Source organism: Euprymna scolopes, chromosome 35 (assembly GCF_053919585.1).
Source record: "Euprymna scolopes isolate OS-2025 chromosome 35, ASM5391958v1, whole genome shotgun sequence".
In the NCBI taxonomy this organism is placed as follows: Eukaryota; Metazoa; Mollusca; class Cephalopoda; order Sepiida; family Sepiolidae; genus Euprymna; species Euprymna scolopes.
In genome coordinates this window covers 17,263,857-17,285,706 of record NC_136516.1, presented here as the reverse complement: position 1 = coordinate 17,285,706, position 21,850 = coordinate 17,263,857, and positions in this window count along the sequence as shown.

Sequence of the window (21,850 nt, the reverse complement as noted above, 5' to 3'; positions counted from 1 at the left end):
GTGATACTGAAGAATCTGAAGCAGTTGATGGAAGACAGGAAAATCATGAGAGAGAAAATCACATTAGTTTGGACAAGGAGTCCGACCAGATAGACAGATAGACAGATAGATAGATAGTCCTCGATGAGTAAAGTGATTCTTCCTAAACTGATTGAATTTTAATTTTTGTATCAACCCGGCTTGCCCTGAGTCTAACTTTTGCCAAAATGACTGGATTCGTCATTGAATTATTCGAAAAGGGTTGATATGCCGTAAAACAAAACAACCAAGCAATAAAACATAGGTAAAAATCGAAACATAGGTAAAAACCAAAGATACAACCTAAGTTGTATGTTTCGATTTTTACCTACGTTTCGATTTTTACCTGTGTTTCGATTTTTACCTACGTTTCGATTTTACCTATGTTTCGATTTTACCTATGTTTCGATCTTTTACCTACGTTTCGATTTTTACCTGTGTTTCAGTTTTTACCTACGTTTCGATTTTACCTACGTTTCGATCTTTTACCTACGTTTCGATTTTTACCTACGTTTCGATTTTTACCTATGTTTCGATTTTTACCTATGTTTCGATTTTTACCTACGTTTCCATTTTACCTATGTTTCGATCTTTTACCTACGTTTCGATCTTTTACCTACGTTTCGATTTTTACCTGTGTTTCGATTTTTACCTACGTTTCGATTTTACCTATGTTTCGATTTTACCTACGTTTCGATCTTTTACGAACGTTTCGATCTTTTACCTACGTTTCGATTTTTACCTACTTTTCGATTTTTACCTACGTTTCGATTTTACCTATGTTTCGATTTTTACCTATGTTTCGATTTTACCTATGTTTCGATTTTACCTATGTTTCGATTTTACCTATGTTTCGATTTTTACCTACGTTTCGATCTTTTACCTACGTTTCGATTTTTACCTACGTTTCGATCTTTTACCTACGTTTCGATTTTACCTACGTTTCGATCTTTTACGTACGTTTCGATCTTTTACCTACGTTTCGATTTTTACCTATGTTTCGATTTTTACCTACGTTTCGATTTTACCTATGTTTCGATTTTTACCTACGTTTCGATTTTTACCTATGTTTCGATCTTTTACCTATGTTTCGATTTTACCTACGTTTCGATCTTTTACGTACGTTTCGATCTTTTACCTACGTTTCGATTTTTACCTACGTTTCGATTTTTACCTACGTTTCGATTTTACCTACGTTTCGATTTTTACCTATGTTTCGATTTTTACCTACTTTTCGATTTTTACCTACGTTTCGATCTTTACCTACGTTTCGATTTTTACCTGTGTTTCGATTTTTACCTACGTTTCGATTTTACCTATGTTTCGATTTTACCTACGTTTCGATCTTTTACCTACGTTTCGATTTTTACCTGTGTTTCGATTTTTACCTACGTTTCGATTTTACCAACGTTTCGATTTTACCTACGTTTCGATCTTTTACCTACGTTTCGATCTTTTACCTACGTTTCGATTTTTACCTACGTTTCGATTTTTACCTATGTTTCGATTTTTACCTATGTTTCGATTTTACCTATGTTTCGATTTTACCTATGTTTTTATTTTACCTATGTTTCGATTTTACCTACGTTTCGATTTTTACCTACGTTTCGATCTTTTACCTACGTTTCGATTTTTACCTACGTTTCGATCTTTTACCTACGTTTCGATCTTTTACCTACGTTTCGATTTTACCTACGTTTCGATCTTTTACGTACGTTTCGATCTTTTACCTACGTTTCGATTTTTACCTATGTTTCGATTTTTACCTACGTTTCGATTTTACCTACGTTTCGATTTTTACCTACGTTTCGATCTTTTACCTACGTTTCGATCTTTTACGTACGTTTCGATCTTTTACCTACGTTTCGATTTTTACCTACGTTTCGATTTTTACCTACGTTTCGATTTTACCTATGTTTCGATTTACCTATGTTTCGATTTTTACCTATGTTTCGATTTTTACCTACGTTTCGATTTTTACCTATGTTTCGATCTTTTACCTATGTTTCGATTTTACCTACGTTTCGATCTTTTACGTACGTTTCGATCTTTTACCTACGTTTCGATTTTTACCTACGTTTCGATTTTTACCTACGTTTCGATTTTACCTATGTTTCGATTTTTACCTATGTTTCGATTTTTACCTACTTTTAGATTTTTACCTATGTTTCGATTTTTACCTACGTTTCGGTCTTTTACCTGTGTTTCGATTTTTACCTACGTTTCGATTTTACCTATGTTTCGATTTTACCTACGTTTCGATCTTTTACCTACGTTTCGATTTTTACCTGTGTTTCGATTTTTACCTACGTTTCGATTTTACCTACGTTTCGATTTTACTTACGTTTCGATCTTTTACCTACGTTTCGATCTTTTACCTACGTTTCGATTTTTACCTATGTTTCGATTTTTACCTATGTTTCGATTTTTACCTACGTTTCGATTTTACCTATGTTTCGATCTTTTACCTACGTTTCGATTTTTACCTACGTTTCGATTTTTACCTACGTTTCGATTTTTACCTGTGTTTCGATTTTCACCTACGTTTCGATTTTACCTATGTTTCGATCTTTTACCTACGTTTCGATTTTTACCTACTTTTCGATTTTACCTATGTTTCGATTTTTACCTATGTTTCGATCTTTTACCTACGTTTCGATCTTTTACCTACGTTTCGATTTTACCTACTTTTCGATTTTTACCTACGTTTCAATTTTACCTATGTTTCGATCTTTTACCTGTTTCGATCTTTTACCTACGTTTCGATTTTTACCTACTTTTCGATTTTTACCTACGTTTCGATTTTACCTACGTTTCGATTTTACCTACGTTTCAATCTTTTACCTACGTTTCGATCTTTTACCTACGTTTCGATTTTTACCTATGTTTCGATTTTTACCTATGTTTCGATTTTTACCTACTTTTCGATTTTTACCTACTTTTCAATTTTTACCTACGTTTCGATTTTACCTATGTTTCGATCTTTTACCTACGTTTCGATTTTTACCTATGTTTCGATTTTTACCTATGTTTCGATTTTTACCTACGTTTCGATTTTTACCTACTTTTCGATTTTTACCTACGTTTCGATTTTACCAACGTTTAGATTTTTTACCTACGTTTCGATCTTTTACCTACGTATCGATCTTTTACCTACGTTTCGATTTTTACCTGTGTTTCGATTTTTACCTACGTTTCGATTTTACCTATGTTTCGATCTTTTACCTACGTTTCGATTTTACCTACGTTTTGATTTTTACCTACGTTTCGATTTTACCTATGTTTCGATCTTTTACCTACGTTTCGATATTTTACCTACGTTTCGATTTTTACCTGTGTTTCGATTTTTACCTACATTTCGATTTTACCTATGTTTCGATCTTTTACCTACGTTTCGATTTTTGCCTACGTTTCGATTTTTACCTACGTTTCCATTTTACCTATGTTTCGATCTTTTACCTACGTTTCGATTTTACCTATGTTTCCATCTTTATTTATGTTTCCATTTTTACCTATGTTTACCTATGTTTCGATCTTTTAATCCTGGAATTAATTTTAATCTGTAGATGGACTTTGGGAGGTACTACTACTTTGCGTTAGAGTGGACCTGTGAGTGTAAAGGAGGCGTACGAACGAAGTGGAAAATATCAGCAACAACAAAGGAAGGCCATCATATGAAGAGATTTACAGCAGCATTAGTCGCTAAACTGCAAATACAAATTAGAAAGTGTGCGCGAGAAGAAGGAAAAAAGGGGGAAAATGCAACACGTACTTGAGGAGAAAGAAAAGTCGACGTTGAAGAGAATGGACGTGTAAAGATGCAATGAGAAATGGCTGGCTGCGATCGGCGTGGCGTTGGAAAGGAAAAGTGTACACCGGGCGAGATGGACGATTGCGACAGAATTTTTTTTGTTTGTTTTTTGTTTTGTTTTTTTTAAAGTGCAGTCGGAAAAGTAAAATAATAAAAAATACTTTTGCTAAAAAAAAAAACGTCGACACAATTTTTTTTAATTATTGTTTGTTTGTTGTTTGTTTATAACGGCAACGTCACATAAGTAATAGTTATGACAACGCCCCAAATTCCCAAAGCAGGGGTGTTACAACTGGATGCGCTTTAAAATGTCATGCCTAAGCCTGGGAACGAATGGAGATAAGAGAGAGAAGAGAAGGGGAGACAAGAGGAGGAGAGAAAAGAGGAGGAGAGAAAGAAAGAGAGTGAAAGGGGGTTGAAGAGAGGGAGGGGAGGTGGCATATGAAGCAACATATGGTAAGAGGGTGAGGGGGAGTTAGAGAGCAAAAGTTAGAGAGAGATAGAGAGAGTAAGAGAGAGAGAGAAAGAAAGAGAGAGAGAAAGCAGAAAATACTGATAATTTTAATATATCGATTATCGGAGAAAACAGTACAGAGCAAAAAGGAAGATGTTCGAAAAAGAGGACGAAAGAGAGAGAGAGAGAGAGAAATGGAAAGTAAAATTAATGAGTTAGAGAAAGAGAGAGGGAGAGAGATATAGATAGAGAAATGGAAAGAGAGAAGTGGAGGAGAGAGAGGAGACAGGGGATATATTAGTAGATAGTGATAATGCGAAAGGTAGATAGACATAAAGAGAGGGAAAGAGAGAGAGAGAGAGAGGGAAAGAGAGAGAGAGGGAAAGAGGGAGAGAAGGAAAGAAATTGTCGAACAAAACGGGACAGATAAAAAAAGAAAGAAAGGAGAGAAAGGTGAAAGTTAAAATAAAAATTTAGAGAAAGAGAGAGTGAACGAGAGAAAAGAGGAGCAAAAAGCCAGCTAGAGAGCTAGAGAGAGAGAGTGGTAGATAGAGAGGCAAAGAGAGAAAGGCAGAGAGCGAGAGAGAGAAAGCGGGTGGGGGAATTGAGAAGGCGACAATCGGGAGCGTCGAATTGCATCCTGATCAGTCAAGTCACGTTTGATGAGAGCGCCAGTTTAAGTGTAGGCGGGAAAAAGTATATCGATTCGTTTGTTTTCTTATTTTTAAAAAAATTTTTTTTTTTAACGCAAAATCGGTCAGGGGTGGGAAATAACGGGTAAAAGATATCGATTAAGCGGTAAAGAGACTAGGTGGGGTTGTTTGGCAAGGGAATTGATAGATTTGAAAACAATTAAAAAAGAAGAATAAAGAAAGAAAAAAATGAAGAAGAAGAAGAAGAAAGAAAAAAATGAAGAAAAGGAATAAACTAAGAAAAGGAAAATAAGAAGAAAAAACGAACAGGACGAAAATAATAATAATAATAATAATAATAATAATTGATACCAAAGAGCCGAGAAGGGTCAAGGAGGATGGAAAGACCGAGGAGAGAGCACTGACCAGACCTCCGCTGGACAAGCCCGAAGAGAACTGGGACCTTGGGGAGGCTTAGTGCCACTCAAATTCCAGTATAAACCAATGACCACTGCCAGCGAGAAATCAATGGTAAATGGCTGTTGCGATAACGCAAATTTATTTGCAAATGCTATCGAACGACGTGGAGAGAGCTAGACGTTTGGGAAGACTTGTTGTCACTCAGCTTCCAGAGAACACCGTAGGTTTCCAATCAGATCGGTTGTTGACTTGTGTGAAAGCTCCATGTGAGGCAATAATAATAATAATAATAATAATAATAATAAACCCCTCTGCGTCCCTACTTTCCCCACATTTTCTTTTCTTTTCTTTTTTTTTGTCACCAAAAACTGATGCCACACCAAATAAACGAGTAGGGTCAAGGAGGATGGAAAGATCGAGGAGAGAAAACACTAACCAGATCTTCGCTGGATGAGTGTAAAAAGGACTGGGACCTTGGGGATGCTGATTGCCTCCCAAATTCGAGTGAATGCCAATGGTCGCTGCCAATGAGAGATCAATGGTAAGCGGCTGTTACGATAACGCAAATTCATCTGCAAAGGTTGTGGGAACAGGTGTCGAGTACTGTAAATCTAGGGAGATTTGTTGTCACTCAAACTCCAGAGAACGCCAGAAGTTGTTCTCAAAGAGAAATCTTTCATGATGGTGTGTGTGACTACTATTAGGGAGTAAATAATAAGAAGAAGAAGAAGGAGGAGGAGGAGGAGGAGGAGAAGAAGAAGAAAGCAAGGAATAAGTAAAAATAGGGGATAACAAACAAAAACAAATGGAAAAAGATGAATTAAAATAAAGAAAAGGAAGTAGAAAAAAGAGGAAGAAAAAAGAAGAAAAATAGAAGCAAATAAAGGAGGAGAAAATGAAATTTGAAGTAAAAAAAAAGAAAGAAAGAAAGAAAGAAGAATAAAGATAAACCTGACACTGCACCATGAACAAAGTTTGTCACTGATTCCGTTAATGACGAGGGCACAAAAGTGTCGACATAATTCGCGTCGAAAAGAAAAACACCGTCAGGCCATCTGGCTGATCGACAATAACCAGCAATGTCCGGGGGGGGGGGTCTGACACTCAACATTCCAGAAATCCCAAGAAACCCAGAAAACCATGTAAGCTAATCCCCTACATTTTCCTGTAAAACTGTGTACTACACACGAGGTGCCTTCAATAAGTTTCCAGACTCTTCGTGTGGGCACTTTTATTGATAGTACACATGAAACTTTAGTTCCGTTTAAAGTAATCTCCTCCGGCTGCAATGCACTTGTTGTACCGTTCTCACAACTTCTGCAAAGCCCCGTGTGTGAGCATGCCAATGACGCTCGTCACAGCCTCTTTCATCTCCTCAATTGTCTCATAACGACAGCCTCAAAAGTTTTCCTTAAGCTTAGGAAATAACCAAAAGTCACAGCGAGCAAGGTCTGAACTATAGGGAGGGTGAGAAACTGTCTTGATGTCGATCTTGGTCAAATAGTCTGTGACAAGGATGTATTTGTGGACTGGTGCATTCGTGCAAATCTTTCGTATATTCAAATACTTGCGTGTACAGTTCCCACGCTGACATCAAACTGTATACTTATTATCTCTATAGACACACGACGGTCCTTATCCATGAAATTCTTTATTTGGCCAATCAACTCTGGTGTTCTGACTTCCCACACTTCTCATAATCTCTCACAGACTCCTTTCCTTCCTTGAATCTCTTATGTCACTCATAAACTGGTGCTAGATTCATGCAGGATGGTCTAATATCAGAAAATGTATAGCAATAACATCCTGATTTTTTTAGAGTTTATGATAATTTTGAATGCTTGTACAAAAAAGTCTGAAAATATTGAAGGCACCTCATATCTACCCTGGATGTGGATGAAGTTAGACACAAGCATTCTGATAATAACGTTATCTTTAAATACACTCATGTCGCAAGATAGAATTTAATAAACCTCAAGGGAGCGATTATTATTTATTTGCAAAATCTGCTGAAGTATATATGAGGTTCGAAATGAAATAAGCGGTGGTGTAAAAATATTTGTATCTCCTAAAAAAAATCATACGGTGAAGTGATGGGAGTGACAGGACTTAAAGGCTAGTGAGTTAAACAGTTTGCTACCATCTTTGTCGGAATAACTATTTCAGAGAAGCAGTTTATCCAGAAGTAATGTAATAATTTTTAAAGGGTGAATGTAATTTTTTCTACAAGAGAGTCACGACATATCAAAGTCCGGGGACCACTCGAGGATAAGGGCTAATAAGTTTACGATGATCACAAACACAACAGCGTAGTGATCGTCGCTGGTGGAGATTGGCTAAAATTGGTTACAGTTCAGCAATACCTGTAAAACAAGCACAGTAGAAGGGCGAAGGGACAGATGTTGAGTCTTGCTAGACAGTGCGGAACAAATTTGGTTAGAGACTTTTTCTGTACCATGTCGAAGAAGCGAGATATTTGTTGTTGAATTACCAGCCCAGATGTGACAACAATGTACCATGCTTGTGCAAATAGTGGCCTTATAGAGCTGTTAGATAGTGACACCTTCTTTGCAGCAGACTTGGCAGTATCTCTATATATGTATTCTGATCCATGGTTATTGTAAATAGGTCTAAGATGCTTCGAAAGAAACTAGACACGTTTTGGAATTCTTGCTCTGTTCTTCGAGATAAAATGACGAACACTACGCAGTTTGATAACTTCTGCACTAATAATTTGACAGCTGCCGTCGGTATATTTTTTTATTCCCAGTTGTGAACGGATCCGGCCTACTCTTACGTAGACCGGTAGGCAAGTTTGTTATTGTTTGGTTTGTGTATTTTGTATTTGCGATGTTTTAGTTATGTAGAAAAGCTGTTTGGTTTTATCGCTTTACGGCATATCAACCTTTTTTCGTGTTATTTAATGCCGAATCAAGTCATTTTTATAGAATTTTTATGTTCCATGCACTTTATATTTTCAAATATTCAATCATGGTATATATTTGCTTTGGTTTCTTTTGTAGAGGAAAATTGTTTTTGTGGGGTATTTTTTTAGGGAGGGGCAAAACATTGATGAGTTTTGCAAAGGAAAAGTGAAAAAGCAATAAAATCAATAATTAGCACATTTTAGGTCAGAAAGTTGAAAACATCAGATCTGATAACACCAACGTAGAAAGGTGAGATTTCTACACCAATTAGCATGTTCAAAGGAAATGACGTAAGGAGACAGGAAGTCGAGAGTAAGGCGTGGCAAATAAGTCTTTTACTCGACAGATACATGCATATATATATATATATATATATATATATATATATATATATATATATATATATATATATATATATATATAAATTGGGTAAATACGATATAAATACGTACGATGTGAAGTTTATAACTCGATTTGTAGTTAATCTAAAGCCAAAACAATCCATTCGACTAATATGTTCATCGATTTTAAGCCAAATCTGATTGAAATCCGTTTCTAAATATATCCATGGCGAGACTATAAGTTCTTCCTTAAAGCACTTTACACAAGATTAAATGCGATATTTTCAGACCGTATCAACAAACCTAGGATAATCCAAACGTTTACTCTTATATGCTCTCCCCCTACACACACACACACACACACACACACACACACACGCACGTGTGCACACACACACACACATACGCACGCACACACACACACACACACATGCACATTTCTTAAACTAGGACTTATAATTTAGAGCTATGGTTCATAAAAATTCGAATTTCTAAAAATAAAAAAAATCGTAGTAAAAGCTTATTGAATATTAGTGTAGGTACAATTAATGGGAATGGGGAACGTCGATCGAAAAGATGGGAATTTTATTGAGTATCAAAAATGATCAATTTTGAGCCTTATTTTCGATTCCAAAAATGTTCTTTTAATTTTATTCGATTCAAACTACATTTTTGTATAAGCAATAATGATAATAAAAAAAATGTTAAAATAATAAATTTTTAAAAATGATAAATTAAAAAAAAAATGATAAAATTATAAATTTAAAAAAAATGATAAAATGATGATTTTTTTTAAAAAATGATAAAATGATAAATTTTAAAAAATGATAAAATGATAAATTTTTAAAAAATTATAAAATGATAAATTTTTAAAAATGATAAAATGATAAATTTTTAAAAAATGATAAAATGATAAATTTTAAAAAATGATAAAATGATAAATTTTTAAAAAATGATAAAATGATAAATTTTTAAAAAATGATAAAATGATAAATTTTAAAAAATGATAAAATGATAAATTTTAAAAAATGATAAAATGATAAATTTTTAAAAAATGATAAAATGATAAATTTTAAAAAATGATAAAATGATCAATTTTTAAAAATGATAAAATGATAAATTTTAAAAAATGATAAAATGATAAATTTTTAAAAAATGATAAAATGATAAATTTTAAAAAAATGATAAAATGATAAATTTTTTAAAAATGATAAAATGATAATTTTTAAAAAATGATGAAATGATAAATTTAAAAAAATTATAAAATGACAAATTTAAAAAATATATAAAATGACAAGTTTTAAACAATGATAAATTTAAAAAAAAATAATAAATTTTAAACTATCAGGAAAACTAAGATTTATAGATCATAAGAACGGACAATGGCACAGGTAGAAATGGCACAAGTAACAATGGTTCGGGTAAAAATGGCACAGTTAACAATGGCCCGAAAAAGTTTTTATTTAATTTAAAAGAAAGAAAAGAAAAACTCGATCATTCTTCCCTCCCAACTTTTTCCCATCCTCCTTATCTTTTAATCTAAACCATACCAAAATAATGGGCGTCATTTTTCACGGACTACTGTTCATTGTTTTATTTCCTGTTTTTATTTTTAAATACAGTTTTAGAAATTTAATTAATTTACTTTTTATAAGCTAAATTCGGCAATGCAAAGAAGAATTAAGTTATTGCTATTACTATCAGTATTCTAATCGCCATGGTCAGGAATCGACCTGCAAACGATATAAAAGAAAATAACATTTACGGAATCCTCCTCTTTCTTTGGGATTATTCTTACTTTTTTCCCTTTGTGATCAATCGTGGGGCTATCATTACCATTATTATTACTTTCATTATTACTAGCATTCCAGCCCGGCGTTGCGCGGGTGCTTCGAGGTGGATGTTGAGCAAAAAAACAAAAAAAAAAGCGATCATATTTTTTTTTAATTTGACCTCTATTATGACCCCTTAACATTTATTGTTTTGGGCTCAAATCAAGTTATTAAGTTAGATCCATGCCAAAGGAACCTATATCTAAAACTTCAAGTGTTTAAACCCAAAATTGACGGAGGAGTTTGATAGAGTTTCGAAGGTCAAATCGTTGAACTTTGACCCCTTAATCGCCGAATTTCTTGCTGAAAACCGATTACAAAGATTTTCCCAAATCTCAGTACGCTATATATAAAATTTCGAATCTGTAGACAGAAAATTGACGTAGCGTTTTGGACTTGTTCCTGAAAATTGACAACGCCGATTTTTTTTTTTTTTTTTTTTTTAGGGTGGGCGTGATTACATCCCGCTGTCTTCCCAGTTGAATCCTTTCATAACTGCTGGCTGACACTCAGACTCGAACTCTAACTGGTCTGTTCTCAAACTAACCATGTAACTCTTCTATAAAACTGTCATTATCTGCAACAACGAATCATTCACCTAATCTTAGTCGTTGTTTATGAAAACTAAATCCCTAACTTTGTCAATTATTGACATCGTTGTTTATGAAAGCCAAATCCCTAACTTTGTCAATTATTGATATCGTTGTTTATGAAAACTAAATCCCTAACTTTGTCAATTATTGACATCGTTGTTTATGAAAGCCAAATCCCTAACTTTGTCAATTATTGATATCGTTGTTTATGAAAACTAAATCCCTAACTTTGTCAATTATTGACATCGTTGTTTATGAAAACTAAATCCCTAACTTTGTCAATTATTGACATCGTTGTTTATGAAAACTAAATCCCTAACTTTGTCAATTATTGACATCGTTGTTTATGAGAGCTAAATTCCTAACTTTGTCAATTATTGACATCGTTGTTTATGAAAGCCAAATCCCTAACTTTGTCAATTATTGACATCGTTGTTTATGAGAGCTAAATTCCTAACTTTGTCAATTATTGAATTCGTTGTTTATGAAAGATAAATCCCTAACTTTGTCAATTATTGACATCGTTGTTTATGAAAACTAAATCTCTAACTTTGTCAATTATTGACATCGTTGTTTATGAGAGCTAAATTCCTAACTTTGTCAATTATTGACATCGTTGTTTATGAAAGCTAAATCCCTAACTTTGTCAATTATTGACATCGTTGTTTATGAAAACTAAATCCCTAACTTTGTCAATTATTGACATCGTTGTTTATGAAAACTAAATCCCTAACTTTGTCAATTATTGACATCGTTGTTTATGAGAGCTAAATTCCTAACTTTGTCAATTATTGACATCGTTGTTTATGAAAGATAAATCCCTAACTTTGTCAATTATTGACATCGTTGTTCATGAAAACTAAATCCCTAACTTTGTCAATTATTGACATCGTTGTTTATGAGAGCTAAATTCCTAACTTTGTCAATTATTGACATCGTTGTTTATGAAAGATAAATCCCTAACTTTGTCAATTATTGACATCGTTGTTTATGAAAACTAAATCCCTAACTTTGTCAATTATTGACATCGTTGTTTATGAGAGCTAAATTCCTAACTTTGTCAATTATTGGCATCGTTGTTTATGAAAACTAAATCCCTAACTTTGTCAATTATTGACATCGTTGTTTATGAGAGCTAAATTCCTAACTTTGTCAATTATTGACATCGTTGTTTATGAAAGGTAGATTCCTAACTTTGTCAATTATTGACATCGTTGTTTATGAAAGGTAGATTCCTAACTGCAATTATGTATCCCATGCATATTTTTAGCCATTCGAACATTTTCTCCAAACATTGCCTTTTCTGTTATTGAATTTATTTAAAGTACAATTATTTATTTTTTTAAATATACACGATGAAGCACTATATATATTTATAGATTTTTTTTCATTCATTTAAAAATGCCCAGCCATAATAGAAATATTTTTATAGTTCCTTGATTTTTTCACCTAAGTGTACTATCTGATCACCACAACATCAACGTCGTTTATCCTCGAAAGTTTTCATGTAATTAACTCCATTGACAATAATAAAACATACGGACAGACATACGAACAAACAGAGAAAGTGTCGCTCATATATATATATATATATATATATATATATATATTAGCAAGTCATCCGACTTTACCCGGTCGTAAAATACACTTAGATATAACGTTTTAATTTATGCGGATTTTCTATTTATTATTATAGAGCTATCTCTCTATTGATTATTATATTATACCGAATATATGGTATGATATTTCAATTTATGGAGATTTCGTATGTATTATTACAGAGTTATTTCTCTATTGCTTATTATATTGAGTGACTTCCTGGCATTGCCCGGTCGTAAAATACGCTTAAATAGGATATATTAATTCGGACAGATTTCGTATTTATTATCATAGAGCCAATTCTCTATCGATTATTATATTGTACCTAATATAGAGTAGCGATTTCAAAAGTAAAAAAAATATGAGTTAGATGTCATCAACAATAATCGAAACCAAAACATTTAGCAGCTGGCCTTAGTCGTTACTGTTTGTGCTGTCGTCCGATTGACAGAAAAAAAAACTTTAAAGTTTTAACGACTTTAACGTGTAAATGTATATTTGCGCATGTGCACAAGAGCAGTTTAAGTCGAATTACACTTGCCAAGTTCCGTTTTTTTTTGGGGGGGGGCGATTTTTGAACTCTTAGCATCTATATTTACCGGCTAAAACCCGATTCGAATTTGTTCCACTATACATCAAGTTTCAAGTCTAGACCAAACACTGACGGAGTAGTTTGGTAGAGACTGCTTATTCAGACAGACAGATAGATAAGGTCACTTTTATAAATAGATTAGATTAAGTCAAGTATTTATTCTTTTGTGTGTGTGTGTGTGTGTGTGTGTGTGTGTGTGTGTGTGTGTGTGTGTGTGTGTGTGTGTGTGTGTGTGTGTGTGTGTGTGTGTGCGCGCGTTCGTTGAGGAGGTGGCTTTAGGGTGTCATTATAAGAACAATAAGATTCTAAGTTCTTTATAGTCGTCTGGATGCTAAACAAAAAGCACTCCAGGCGAATTAAGTACTTTATCATTTAAGCGATTAAATCTGCTTTTACAGACGGATTACGAGTCGCGCCAGTTTAATCCGGATATCAGTAAACGTCACTTCCGGTATTTTGAAAGCATTCAATACATGGATAATCAATTTGTTAAGCGAGTCTAATCGCAGGTTAAAATTAGCCGTAATGGGTGTTAGTTATGGTTTCGCAGTTCGAGGTTGTGTGTGGAGCGGGGGGGGCAGGAGGTGGAAAATTAGGAGGAGGAAAATGATGGGAGTAGAAATAGAATGGGAGTAGGAGGAAAAGTGATGGTAGCAGGAACGAGAATGGTATCAAGAAAAGAGGAATGCTAGCAGGAAAAAAAAGGAATTGGTAGAATGGTAGAATGAAAAAAGGGAATGGTTGCGGGAAACAATCTTGCAGTAAAGTTAGCCGAAAAATCTCTCTCTCTCTCTCTCTCTCTCTCTCTCTCTCTCTCTCTCTCTCTCTATCTATCTATCTATCTATCTATCTATCTCTGGGCCGCCTGTCGTTGCCTGGTATGAAATACGCCTAAATATTATATTTTAACTGATTCAAATTTATCATTAGAGAGCCAATTCTCAGTCGATTATTATATTGTACCTAATATAAAATAGTGATTTCAAAAGAAAACTACTGAAGCATGCATGGTCCCCCGTAAGTGCACAGTAAACGAGGCATGAAAAATTATTAAATTTAGCGTTTGCTCCCCCCCACCACCACCATTTAGCCCCAAAAATCTCCAGAGGACATCAAATTCTGGTGAAAATGAACAAACAGTAAAGTTTTAGGCGTTAAGATATGTCGATTTCAGTTTTTCACCATGCAAAATAAAAAGAAATGACTAAGTCCATCATTTGCCCCCCTCCCACCATTTAGACCCAAAAGTCCCAAGACCTTAACATATTTAAATTTAAGTTCAGCACCATGCAAAACTGCTAAATAGAAATACACAGAAAATTTTAGACAAATATGGTAAAATAGTCACAAAAATGGAGTGTTTTTATTGGCCCTAAAAGAGCCTCTGTGAGTCACCCGTTTACCAAGATTTTTGTATTTCCAGTCTCTCTCAAGTGGTTGGAAATCGTCGTATACGTTACGTCTGATTCAGATTCGGACAGTTTTGCGTGGATTTTGACTAAGGCTCTTATTTAATCGTTGTCAACATTCGATGGCCAACCACTACGCTCATAATACTCAAAACTCTTGTCGTCGCCACAAAATTTCTTAAACCTAAAGTTTGTGCTGTGCTGTCCGTAGTGGTTCCTGTGCCAAACGCTTCGTTGATATCGTCAGCTGTTTTAGCAGTTTTTCGGTATAGCTTGAATTGAAATAAGAAAAGTGTGCAAACTTGTTGTTTCTATCTTATATTATACATTCTGAAAAGAGGCATAATTGTTTTAGTGAATGTAATTTAACAAAAACTTATTTGAAAATACATCATCTGAAATTAGATTTTAAAATTCTGTAAAAACTTTCGCGTCAACCAAATATTCCTAATTCAGCCACAAGACTTCATCAGATCAAAAAGGAATTAATATTGAATCGGGTGTCAAGATTACATTGGTTTTTATAAGATATTTGGGTGCGATCTACATTCTGTGAGAAATGGGGGTGTATAGTCTGTGAATGTGTGCAGTAGGGGTTTTTGGGGGTGTTGGGGGGAAAGGGGGATGCTGTTTCTCATGTTTAATCTCTTTTTAGTTAGGTGTTAGGTGATTCTTTTAGCTTGACGGTTATTTATTGCTCTTGATGAAAAATTTCCCATATCTTAGGTTGTTTTTATGGTTGAATATATTTTATTGGTGGTGATTTTAATTTCTTTTTGAGGAGTGTAATTTTTATTTATTAATTTATTTTTATTTTCATTTCTCGTTTTGTATTCGTTCATTTGTTTTAGTTTAATATTTTCAGAATAGGTGTGAGGGTGGACGTGCTGTTTCGTGCGATTTAGCTGTTGACAGTTGGAAGATGTTAGAATGCTATTAGTCTGGCTGCTACTTTTCTTTCTTTGGTGTAAAGTATTTTTATATTGCTATCGTCGCTACTACTTATATGCTACGTTGTTTTATGGTTGTCCATTCTTTACTGCTGGTGACTTCCTATCAATACGTATTTTTATTTTTTTTTTCATTTATTTTTATTTTATGTATACTAATAAGCTTTTTATTTTTCTTCTTTCCTATTTTTCATTCTCCATTTGTTTTTAGTTTTTCGGGTTCTTTATTTAGTTACTTGTTTGCTTATATATAAGATATATGTCCTTATGGTCGGGTTAGTAGTTATTTTAAATAAGATTTAAATAAATATGGTGTATTGGTAATTATATTTTCCCTATACAGTGCTGATTGGGTTAATTATCGTGGCAAAGGTATTTATATATATATATAAACTTATTTTCGACAATTGTCGTTTATTATTATTATTATTATTATTATTATTATTATTATTATTATTATTATTATTATCAGTAGTAGTAGTATTTAATATGTTTAAATCTAGGGGTTGGATCTTTAGACTATCGAAATGTAAGTGGGTGAATAAATAGCATATATTTATTCATTTTTGTGGAGTGTTCATGTAGTGCGCTGGTTATAGTGGTGAGTTATCATTTGGGTTTAATTATGTGGTTGGTTTTCTAATGTAGCGTTGTTTTTCGATAATAATTCCTGTATAGACATGTAGTGCTGTGTAAATTGGATACAACTATACTTTAGCCATACTTTATACTTTTCTATAACGATTGACCTGGTCATTTGTCAATGATCTGCTGATTTGTTTCTGTTACATATATGCACACATACATAAGGAATAATATATATATATATATATATATATATATGTAAAAATATTTTTAACCTTTATATATCTAATTTTAAATAAGAATGTAAATATACTAAATACTAATTACAGTGGGGGTGATAAGTAGTTAAATGGATTCATCCTAATCTTATAAATACAAGACTGATAAATTAAAAAATTAAAAAATGTATGCATTTTAAATGTGGAAATTGATGAATCGCACAGGTAAGAAATTCATTTTTATAGTATGAAAAGGTTAGTAATTGCAATTAAGAATAGAAAACTGGATCAAATGTTTCAAACATGTCTTCTTCCTAAGATTAAGGATGGTTGTGTCTGATCAACACTGCTGGGGAGCCATGATGTAATATACTGTTTTGTTTTTAAATCCCCCGAAACAGTGTTTCGTGGTAAACAACTGATGATCCCTTGAAAAATAAATTATTGGTATTATAGTAAATTCCAGAGCGAGTTGATGCAGTGATTGCAGGTGATTAAATGATTTACTGACTGGATGGTTTTATAACGAATGATAAAAAATATTTTTTGTATAGTTTTAAAGGTTAAAAACTTCAAAGACTATATATATATATATATATATATATATATATATATATATATATATATAAAAGCTTTAAACTAAAAAAATTTTATTAATTAAAAACAGAAAAGAAACAACCCATAGACTATCTTAGTTAAACGTTTTCTAATACTTACTTATTAAGTATGTAAAGTGCACTCACCTTATAATTGTTGGCAAGATGTGTTGCTGCACGGTTAGGTTGGTATAAGCGGCGTACTTTTTAGATGGAGCTGGAGGAAAACTAGGGGATGGTAATTACTTTCAAATTAGCTAAGTTTCTTTATGTTAGCGTCTTCTTCCATTATTAGGTGAATGTCGTTATTAATCAGGGGTGTGTTGGTTTATAGTAAGTAGAGTTATTAATTAACGATGTGTCGGGTCCATTCTTTATCCAATTTCCTTTTACCTTCGTTTATTTATTAACTAATTAAGATATTGGGAGTGAGGAGTTACGAGTTTACGGTTACTACTGTGGGGGTCGCTATTAATTCTTTACAGTTTATTTAAAGCATAGCTACCTAAATGCTTGTAGTTTATAGCCGATTAAATTTTGATATCTAATAATTTAACCTTGTCCTTAAAACTAATGATTTCATATTTTTCCGCTAAACAGTTAGTGAATTACATGGTTTAGCCTTTCTAATAATTTTCCATTCAATTGAAGGTGTTTTGTTTGCTTCGATTAACCCCGATAGTGTACTGAGAGTAAGGTGTCGGTAGCATATGCTTTATTATTAATTGATAGTGTGTGCCCATAAAATTCAAAGGCTATTGAAGTGTTACCTATGTAGATTTTCTCTGTTTCCGAGGATGTGAGACAATTATTGTTTAATGGGCATTCGTTAGGTCTTTGGCAGTTGCAGGTCTTTCTTTACTCACTATCATTAGACTCCGTAGTTGGATTGTTTTTTCTTAATATTTTATTATTGTGTTTTTATAACTCTCTCTAGGTTTTTAGTACAGCTGTAGCTAAGTTATTTTATTAAAGATTTTATGTAGTGACGTCCACAAAATGTACTTGTTTAATGTTGCTAGTAATTTCCACTTTCAGTCCCAAATTCTTCATAACCTTGTGTATTGCTAATAAGTAGTACGTGCGGCTCTTCATGACCGGTGGAGTGATTTTGGCAAACTTAATAGCTTTCATAAAGAGCTCTTTCGTGATCGACGGGTAGTAATCCATAATGTTGAATTTGACGAAGGCGCATTTTTTCTTATTCGTGATGTTGGTCAACCATTTGAGTAGTGAGTCCAGGGTGTTGATTTATCGGTTGAAGTTGTATTTTCATTTAATTTTGAGGTTGATTTATTCTTGCTGATTTTCCCAATTTCTGGTTTAGTGGATTTAATTAATCTGGTTGTTGGTTTTTCTTGGAAGTCGGGCTTGTGATCCTTAAGTATGATGTATGCTTTATTTTCCTTAAGTTTACTAACTCTGTTATTGATTTGTAGATTTTCTCGCAATGTTGATGATTTCTACTAGGTTCATGTTGTTGGCCTTTTGGTCATGTTTTGAAGAACTTTTATATTCCTATCATCGCTACTACCTATATGCTAAGTTGTTTTTATGATTGTCCTTTCTTTACTACTGGCGACTTCCTATTGATAAGTATTTTTATTTTTTGTCTATATTTTTTATTACATATATATATATATATATATATATATATATATATATATATATATATATATATATATATATATATATATATATATATATATATTATAGGTGGTTAAAGTAACCAAGGTTTCATTCAGGTGACAAGAAAAAGTGCATTTCTCTAAATTCTTTAAATGAAAGTTTAAAAAACAGCCCAATTAGCTTAAATAATTACAATTAAAAGTTAAAAAAGGAAAGGTCGTGTGATTTGAGTAAAAAAAAGAGAGAAGAGGAATAAAGAAAAATATGTGGGGGAAATGAAGAGGATAGCGAGAGACATTAGAAAAAGAGGGAAAGAAAAGATTTGAAATAAGAAAAAAAAGAGTAGGTCACGTGACGAAACCCTTATTTTGAAGAGCTTTTTTACTCAGTGCCGCATTCTGACGGGTTTTTGGTCCATTAGGGTAAACTCCTGTAGAGATAGACTAAAGAAAATCAACTTTAGGCTTCATTTTATTCTTTCAATTTTAGCTTAGGTAATTCTCAAAAATCAATCTGGCCTCTTTCCCACCGAGCTGACATTTAATTTCTTTACGAGTGTTTTTTTTAGGGCATAACCTTATCATTTTTAAGGTTTCTATCTGTACTTCGCTATAGCTTTTTCCAGGGAGTATATCTGTGTGTTTTTTGTTGTTTTGTTTTTGTTTTTTTTGTTTTTTTTGGGGGGGGGGGTAATTGTTTTAATAAATCAATGTCCCTGTCACAAGTAGTATAATGTTTATTTCTTTCATGGTTTTTCTTATTTTCAAGTCCTTTCTATTTTCTTTGTTCTTTTTTCTTTTTGTTTTTATTTATTTATTATTTTTTTTTTTTTTTTTTGAAGACCTTAAGCGACCATGTTTTTATCAATTTACGAGGTTTCTTAAATAGGTTTGAATACCTTTTTGGATATGCACTTTTCGTAATAATGCACACATGAAACTCTAGTCCCCTTCGAAGTAATGCACTTGTTGTACCGTGCCAACAACCTTTGGAAGGCCCCATGAAAGTCCTTCTGTGTAAAGTGTAAATAACCATCATTACAGCCTCTTTCATCTCCTAAATTGTCTCATAGTAACAGCTTCTAAGGTTTTTCTTGCGCTTAGGGAATAACCAATAGACACAGGGAGAAAGCTTTGGACTATAGAATGAGTGAGAAACTTTCTTGATGCCCATTTTGGTCAAATAGTCTGTGAGCTTCTCTGAGCAACCTTGAGGCAAATTTCGTGCGAATCCTCCGCATCTTTAGTTTTTCACGAATAAGTGTGTCTACAGTTCCCACACTGACATCAAATTGTGCACTTATTGACCACATTGCTTTCTATTAACTGTTGAGGTCTTGCATCTTTTAAAATACACGTCTTGGCTGCCATGTGAGTCAGGCTCAGCACGATTAGCCCACTGATCCAAACCTCAAAGGTTTTCCCAGCTAGATAAACCTGGATCAACTTAACTGCGCAAAATGTTCGCTAAATTTGTAATTACACGCCAGATATGTTTGTGAACGCCCAATTTAGTAAGCGAAAAAGAAAAGGCCGAAAGGAAAAACAAGAAGCATATCGTTTGCTGTGATACTTGTGCAAATTATTAAGGTCAACTGCTGTACCAAGTGTCAAAAAGAAATTAGGTGTCTTCTGGTTTTACAACGATTGTTCTGGTGGTAGGCAGTACAATTTGTGTTGACCGTGATGCATGCCGACGTCGACGGTGAGGAATCTATTACGGTACAACCCGTCAAAAAGAAGGTAAACTTATCTTGCCTTTGGTAACATTTATTATCCATATTTATTTTTAACAAGTTTTGTCATCTTGTATTTGGTAACATTTATTTGTTGTATATTAATTTTAAACCATTTTTTGTGTTATCTTGCATTTGGTAACATTTAGTAGCTGTATATTTGTATTTTAACCATGTGTTCATTTATTATCTTGCCTTTGGTAACATTTATTTGTTGTATATTAATTTTTAGTGGTTGTGTGTTTGTATTTTAACCATATGTTCTTTGTTATCTTGCCTTTGGTAACATTTATTTGTTGTATATTAATTTTTAACAATTTTTTCTGTTATCTTGCATTTGATAACATTTAGTAGCTGTGTGTTTGTATTTTAACCATGTGTTCATTTGTTATCTTGCCTTTTCTAGCACGGTAGAGAGAAGCCACCATCTTCGACGCAGCCTTGGAAATGCTCTCAATGTATCTATTCCAGTTCATGTTCCCTGTAAACGTTAGGCTGAGGAGTTTAAAGGGCGTACTTTCTGGTAATGTGTTCTTGGCCATTGCTATTTGTGGTAGTGAAGGGTTCTTGTAATCATTGAAGGAAACAAGTTTAGTTTTGTTAGCATTGAATGTGACCATCCATTTTTGTCCCTATTCCCCTACATATCTTCCTCTAGTATTTCTGCCATTTCCTTAGATATGTGTTCATTTGTTTTCACCTCTTGCCTGTTATAGAACGTGCTGTAATCAGCAAACATACCCATCTGAGAGACAATTTTATCAGAGAAGTCATTTATGAATATCAGGAATAAATAAGGTCCAAGGACCCCTCAGGTACACCCGCATTTATATTATATTGTTTACATGTACGAACGTCGAGGACAATTTGGATTCTTTTCTTATTTAAGAAAAGTTTTAATTATGTTAAGTATTCGTCCAGTGATACCGTAAGATCTGATTTCCTGAGAAGACCATAGTGCCATACCCTGTAAACAGCATTATATATATATATATATATATATATATATATATATATATATATATATATATATATATATATATATATATATATAGGTCTACCGCGCTACCCTCACCTGCTTTGTTTAGTGTATGATATATAAGTTCAGAGATTACAGGTATGATATCTGCTGTAGAATGGGTTTGTCTAAATCCATATTTTTGGTCAGTCAGAAGTTTAGCAGCTGCAAGGTGATGGACTAACGCTTAGTTAATTACGGGCTCAAATATTTTGGCGAAAAGCGGGAAGAAGCTAGTGTGGCGATACTTTCATGGATCAGTTTTTTTTTTTTAATATAGTTTTAAAGGTTAAAAAACTTCAAAGACTATATATATATATATATATATATATATATATATACATATATATATTAGTATTTACATATGTGTATATATATATATTAGTATTTACATATGTGTATATATATATACATATATTAGTATTTACATACGTATATGTATATATATATATATATATATATATATATCCGCTCCATCTTGTGGCAATCAT